Source organism: Pezoporus flaviventris, unplaced genomic scaffold (assembly GCF_033815535.1).
Source record: "Pezoporus flaviventris isolate CSIRO_AGI_PZ_B2104156 unplaced genomic scaffold, CSIRO_AGI_Pfla_v1 ptg000007l, whole genome shotgun sequence".
Classification (NCBI taxonomy): Eukaryota; Metazoa; Chordata; class Aves; order Psittaciformes; family Psittacidae; genus Pezoporus; species Pezoporus flaviventris.
Genome location: NW_026892555.1, coordinates 87,429,489 through 87,436,639, shown reverse-complemented (window position 1 = coordinate 87,436,639; position 7,151 = coordinate 87,429,489). Strand labels below are relative to the sequence as shown.

General features: G+C 43.1%; 1 long non-coding RNA gene across 1 annotated transcript in view; it reads left to right on the top strand.

Moving 5' to 3' along the window:
• The window catches only part of LOC133267252 (uncharacterized), an 83,952-nt gene that overhangs the window by 10,476 nt on the left and 66,325 nt on the right, over nt 1-7,151 (top strand). The window lies entirely within an intron of this gene.

Below are 7,151 nucleotides of genomic sequence, written 5' to 3'. Positions count from 1 at the left end.
ATCACCCCATCTTAATCACACAAAGTCAGACCAAATTTTGCAAGATGGACACTTTGGTTTCTATGCTCTTCTCAGTAACAAGTGTGTCTGCTAGAGAGAATGGAGGTGTGCCTGATAAAGCTGACACCAAAAAAAGCAACTCTTGAAACTTTCAGGAATGAATCCTTTCCGCTTGACTATGCTAAATAACACATTTACTTTCATCTTGTTCAATTATTTCTGTTTAACAGTACAATCAGGTAAACCTAGACTTAATTTTTTCCCTTTGGTCTTCCTGGTTATTTAACTGCCCACTATTGACACTGTGTGTTTATTTGCACTAGCTTTTTCAAAGCTGTGCCTTATGCAGCAGTCAGTGGCTATTGCAGACATCAGGGGATGATCAGTAAGGAAAGGAAGAAAGGTTGCTTCACCTCCAGTAAACTTCTTCTGTTCAGTTTAAGACCCTGGGTTGGAACAGAATTTCAAACTGCAGTTGCCAAAAAGGTCTTTTCTGGACATAGCACCAACTGGAAAAAAGCTTTAAGCTAAATTCAGCCCTAGAGCAAATATCTGCAATAGTTTTTTTCTGAGTTGGAGGCGAGGAGAAATTGGCTTCAACAGAGCCAATGACAGATTTGGATAAAAGATCATTTTGGCCATCTCAGCCTTTCTTGACCTGAAGGGTGCGAGTATCACTTCCTCTGCCACTGAGTAAAACTGAAGAGGGGAAAGCCTTTAAATACTTTAGCAAGCAAGAAAGCACCCAACAAGAGAATTACAAAATAATGCTAAACATTAGAGCTGTTCCTCAGGCAAAATACTGGCCTGAATGAAGGTAATCCCTTAGAGTAAAGAAGGGGCCAAGGTCTCAGCCATGATGTATTAAATTTAAAAGCCAATTCAATGCAGTTCAGGAGACCTTGCTTAGAATAATGAGGCTCAGGCCTGCTTTGTGGTTTGGATACTATCGTAATAGTAAATTATATGTCCAGGGCCTGGGTGAGAATGCAGGCAACTGTCCTTAGGCAAGGAACATATACAAGTCAGGTAAAGAGATTTGGGTTACAGATCTGTCTGATTTGACTGGACTTCGGTTGTACCCATGATTCTATGATAGTTGATGAAAACAAGCACAATTGCAAAGGCAATTATAAGGAGAGACAAGTCTAGTTTACTTTAATACATTTAAACTGTAATCACATAAAGTGAAAGTCTCTTCCTGCTAAGATCTACAAAGAGAGTGAAAATTTGATGAAGCAATTTATTACAAAATGCAAAGTACTTCAGATCAGGACTGTGGGAATACAACCTCCAGATTTTTTTTTAGGAATGACATCACCAAGGTCTTTCATTTAAAATATCAGCTTAATGCTCAATAACAATGAACAAAGTAAATCAAATGATAGGGCAAATGCTTCAAAGAGACGCCCACTGGGGATCACTAAATAAACAAATCTAATCAGACTCAGAACCTCTCCTGAGATGAAGATCATCGGAAGCTGGGAAAATAAGCAGGAGAAATACCATACATACTTGCCCTGCTCTTTCTCTTCTCTGCTTGTCCACACTGCTGGGAACAGGTTACTGGGTTAAATGAGGCCTTAATCTGGACTGGAATGGTTTACCTTGACACCTGGTAAACTCAGGTTTACCTGGGCTTGTTCTTTACTTTCCCTTTGCCTACCCATCCTGTTGGAACAGTGTTGCTGATGCTCATGGATTTCAAAGTGCTGACTCAAAGCTGGTTTTCGTCTTTGCAGAAGCTCTGTGGTAGCTGCTCTGCAGATATCCAGTAGTCTGTGCCTTGCCTTGCAGAAATTTCAGTCTAAGCACAAGTAGCCTGGGAAAGTGAAGCAGCTCTGGATTTCTGGAAGACACATTCCCCTTCTTCACTGGAAGCAGGATGGTTGGGGTAGATCTAGTGGAAACCAAATATGACTTTGTAGATGATGAGCTCAGGAGCTCTGCTATACACAGGCAAGTGCCTGCACTATTTTCCCGTCTGCTACATAGACTCTTTTGCTCTTTTGAGACAGCTACTTTATCCGTTCTTTTGGCAGTGCTCCTGATACTGATTCAAAATGACAAGTCATAAGATTTCTTTGTGAGTGCGAGGCTGGAAAGTGTGTCTCCAGTAGTTTTTAGGTAGCCAGTGTTCTGAGGGGAAACAGCCATGACAGCTAATGTTTTGGAAAGCCATGCTGTCTCTTCTGCTTTGTCCCACCATGTTGTTCTCAGTGGGAAGGGAATTTTACTTTGACTGGTTCAAGTTTACAACATGTACTCCAGACACTGTTTCACCATTTCGTTCCCTGCGTAATCCTTGTATCTCCTAGAAAGAGCTTTATTACCAACTCCATCTGTTCTGAGAACTGCTTTCCCTTCAAACAGCCGAAGCCTGTGGGCTGAGAAACCACATCTAAACGAAGTGGTATCAGTGCTGGCAGTGGGAATTCTGTTTTGGCAGGTTGCTTAGCTGGCCAACAAGAGTGTTTCTTTATCTGTCTTATTGAAGGATTTGACCATGGAGATAAGCAGCTGAAAAATGCATATAAAAAAGAAGTTACTTACTTAAGGAAGGGCAGTGGCTTTGTATATCTAGAGCATTCTTCCCCTTATTTGGATGCTTATGCAGTATTAGAGTGAGAAGCCTCTTGTTCCTTATCAAGAAGATTATTATATCTGTAATATAATTGGAAAGAGTAAAAGATACAAAGATAGCAAACTAGTAAGGAAATAAATCATACATCAATATCTGTAACATCTTGGGTTGGCTGATACAAGATTGCTGAAATAACTGTATCGGCAAATAACACACTCCCACCACCCCATCCCCAAGTAGATGTTTTGTGCTCACAGCATCCTTGCTCTTGAACTGTTTTAATTACTCCCTGGGTTCCCTGCAGAGGTTTAGCTAGTCACGAGGCTCAGTGTTCCAGCAGGGCCTCTCGCCTGAATGCATACAACTGCACCTACACTATGATTTTTGCCAAAATAGTTAAGGGTATGTTGTTTTTCCAATGCTCCTAGCCAAGTAATTGTGTCTTGCAAAACTTTTTCAAACATAGACCTGGATAGTGCTTTACCTCATCTCAGCAATGGGGTTTCCTCTTAGAAGTTTCTTTTATTTAAAGGTTTGGGTTGGTTTTTTTTTTCCCCTCTTTTGCACAAGTCCATTTTAAGGTGAGTCCTAATCAAAGTTCAAGTTCACTTTTTCAAGCCAAAACTTACTTTTTCTTGCCTTTGGTGTCTTTGTGTACACCCGTGTCATACAATGAAATGTTTCCACAGGGAAAGCTTCACATTAAAACCTTACCTGATTTCTCTTCCTTTTTCTTGCAATTCTCTCTGAACAAAAGCCGCCTGCTTCATATTTCTCAACAGGGTCTCCTGCTAGTGAAAGACAGTAAGCGGAAATTTCTTAGCAGACAGATGAGACTTTTCAAAGGAGATAACTTCACTCTCCAGAAAAGTCAACTTTTCCTACTGTGCTTTTAATAGTGTATTTAATATTTCAGTTAAAACCAACAAGGCCTAGAAATGCAATGTAAGGTTATGTGTTGTCACCACCCCTTTCCAGCGCACCTGAGAGAAGATGAGTTTTGTTTTATGAGATTTCCATAGTGCTTGGGGGTTTTGGAGTGCTGTGCTGTCAGCAGCGTGCTTGAGGGGCTCATGCACTGTGTAAGCAGGAGCAGAGACCAGGGGGCTATGAGCCCCTGAGGCTTCTCTTCCATGGGGTGGAAGGTTTCTGGGACCTACCAACCCAGTTGGCTGCCAATGCAGCCTTGTCTCCTGCAAATACTCCAGGACCAAACCAAGAGCTGGGGCTGAAACTGCTGCAAAGTGACAAAGTTTAGTGCAAACAGGACTTGCTGTTTCGTGCTTTTTCCGAGTCCTGTAAAGCTGAGCTTTCCTGAGCCCAGGCATGGTCTCAGCACAAGCCCTTTGTGGCTGTAGGGTTGAATTGTTGTTCCTCAGGAGAATCTGCTCCTTGTGAAACACTGGTGCTGTTTGTATGTAGCATGAGCCTACGTGATCTTATACAGGTCAGGTTTTAATTTGACACCTTGAATAGTAGCAGACTACTATGTTAGAGACCTTGCTAATTTTAATTGCTCTTTTTAAAATTAAAGCTTTCAGGAAAAGGGAGGAGTGAGTGGAAAGAAGAAAATGTGGGACAAGTTTGTTCTGATGCTCTCTAAAGAGGATAGCCATACTTGTGATGTGGCTAAGGTGACATATGTCTGTGTACAGGGTGAGTGACTGAGAGTTTGGAATGTTATTCTTGGACAAGCGTTGCTGCATTTGTCGACTCATCCGCAGTGTGCACCTTTGAATAAGGGAATGGAAAGGAAGAAAGCAGACTTAGCACCACTTAGAGCAGAGGAAATGATACATGTGCACATTTATTTGTGGTTTGCATTACAGGTTTATGATGGAAATGTATGTGAGCCTAAGGCTGAAAAGAATTTCTGGCCTTGGAATCATGTGGTCTCTCAAATCATAGTAAGGGTGGAAGTGACAAAATGAGCTTTGGTTCAAAGAGAAAAGCATTCATCTGCTTCTGCGTTTCCCCTCCTCTGTTTCACCAACTGATCTCAGTATCTGTGCAGAGTTATTACTGTGGCAGACAGGTTTTGAGGTGGGTGGGAATTTTCTAGTGAACACTGTTCTTCTCAGAAAATACCACTTCACAGAGTCCAAAGCTTCTTTGGAAGTGCTGGTACAACATGGTGGGAATGTGCATGCCAGCAGGGGAGTTTTCTCAGGCCCAGGAGCAAGGTCTGCAGTTAGCAGAAAGCTCCCTTTCCAGAGTAAGGAACCCTGGATAGGTTGAGGGACTTTTACTTCTTGGGAGGCTGGAATTCAAAGCAGGGACTTGACGTCTGGGCTAACAGCCACTGAGGTGCCATGGAGGTTGCCTCCTTTTGTTCAGATGAAGCTCAGAATGGGAGAAGCTTTGAAACCTCGAGCTTCAAAGGGATGAGAAAGGGTGTTTCATGCTGCTGTGCTGTCCCTTCAGCGAACGGCCTCTCAGTGCATGGCAGCAGGAGCAATATGGGGAGGAACTGCTTTGTTAAGCAACCTTTAATTAGCTAAGGAAACAGCCTCTGGCTTAGCATGAACTTGGCAGGTCTCATTATATCAGGAATCAATCTCTCCTGGGTTACTTCATGGCTGCTCTTGTGAGCAGCTCTTTGACCAGGCAATATGTTTAAATCGGTCTTAAATCAGGATCACGGTGGATCAATGGCCTCTATTAAAACCCTGTCGCCCTACTGGATGGACTGAATTTGTTTGCCAACACTGCAGTGCGGGTTTGCAACTTTGGATCAATGCAGATTGGTGTTGGGTAGGCAGTAAGGAGCAGCACACCAGGACAGTTAAACTGAGGCATGGTGTTGGCTTTTGTAACTGGTGAAAATGGGTGTTTCTCCATCCTAGCTAACGGAGTTTTCTGTCCATGAGGAAGTGATTCTGTAGAATAAATTTAGTTTGCTGCCTGAGAAATGCTCAGTGGTGTGTTTGCTCTCTTTTCATAATACCCCCTCTGACCTTGTAATGGAGCAGAGTCAGCAAAGGACTTTAATAAGTTAATGTTTGATGTAAGGAACAGAGTTTCTGGCCCTACAGACAAATTCTATTTACAGGTGACTCAACAGGGCAAGAATTGATATTGAGTATCTATAGCCAAATGTACACAGTGGAATGATGTGAAATTTCGTAGTCGCGTAAGTAGTGTTTTAGGAAACTTGGCAACTCTAGCAGGGTTTTGGATTGAATAATAATCCACAAGCAGGGATAAACATAAGAAATAGCTGCCCTTGTTCTATTGGATCACCTAGCACTGATAGTCTTTCTCTCCTGAAATGATCCAGTTGACTTCCAGACATGAAATCTTTAAAAATGTTATAACTATCATACACTGGCAGGTACGTAAAGAAGTGTCTGTTCACTGAGAATGCTGTAGAAGGGAGAGCAGCTCCAAGTAGAGGCCTCTTACCAGCAACAGATGTTGTGAACAAGCAGCTTGGCCCTTCCATGCAGGAAAGTAGGGCTTAAATTAGACAAGAATTTTGTATTTAATCAACCATCTTTGCTATTTGCTCCCTTTTGGTATTTGAACATTCCCTAACCTATATTTGCTCACATCTGTCTGACTACTGGGTGGTGAGATTGGATTTGTTTGGATGCAAGGGAAAACGGAGGTGGAGGAACTACAGCTGAAGGAGGACTAAACTGGTTTCTGATGGATTTTAGGAGTGAATTGCAGACTGGTCAGCCTACTGCTAGAAAGTTGTCTAATGCAAATGAATTTCATAACTGCCACTGACGTTCTCTCAGCTACATTCTTCCAGCAGAAGCATATCTGCTAAGGGAGTTTGCAGTTGCTCCTAGTGAAGCTATTCCTGAGTTTATCCTGCTGCTTTTAGACTGTAGAAACACAGGGTGTCCCCTTGTCATCAGCACAATGCCAGCAATGAGAACACAGAGGGATCAGTGTCTTGGTGGCTTGTGCTGTTGTTTGGAATACTGCTTTGATGGAAGGTATTGCTTCCTCCGTGTTGAGTGTTCTTGTAATTGTGCAGGGAAGAGCTTGGCTGCTACAACTGAATCTAAACCTGACAGGAGGGAGTAGAGCGTGCTACAGGCTTCTCCTCCTAGGTGGCGGAAAGGACCTGCTACATCCATGCTTTCCTCAGGGGACAGAGCTGCTAGAGGGATGGCTTCAGTCAAGGTGTGTGGGGCTCAGACTTGCTGAAATCAGAGTCCTCTGCTCAGTTTCCTGAGGGCAGCCAGTGCAGTGAGCTGTTCTCCACCCTGCTGCATCAGCCAGGCACTCCAGCAGGAACAGGTTGGTGTGGATTGCATCTGATGTGAGGGTGGGATAGAGCTGAGTGCAATCTGTGATGGGAATTTGCCAACAAGGCAGCAGTTATAGATATGGGATTATATGTGTGGAGGGCCATTACCACTTCTCTAATGTTTCTAAAGAGAATGACAGGAGCCATTTTAGGATGAGACTGCCACTGCTCTGTGTCCAGGGTGGGACAGCAGGGATCCTTCTTTAGTGGCATGAGAAGATGAAGATGTCCAGAAGCAAACAATCGTAATGTGTGCAATACCCCTGGTTGCTGCTGAGACAAAACAGAGAGAAAAGCAGC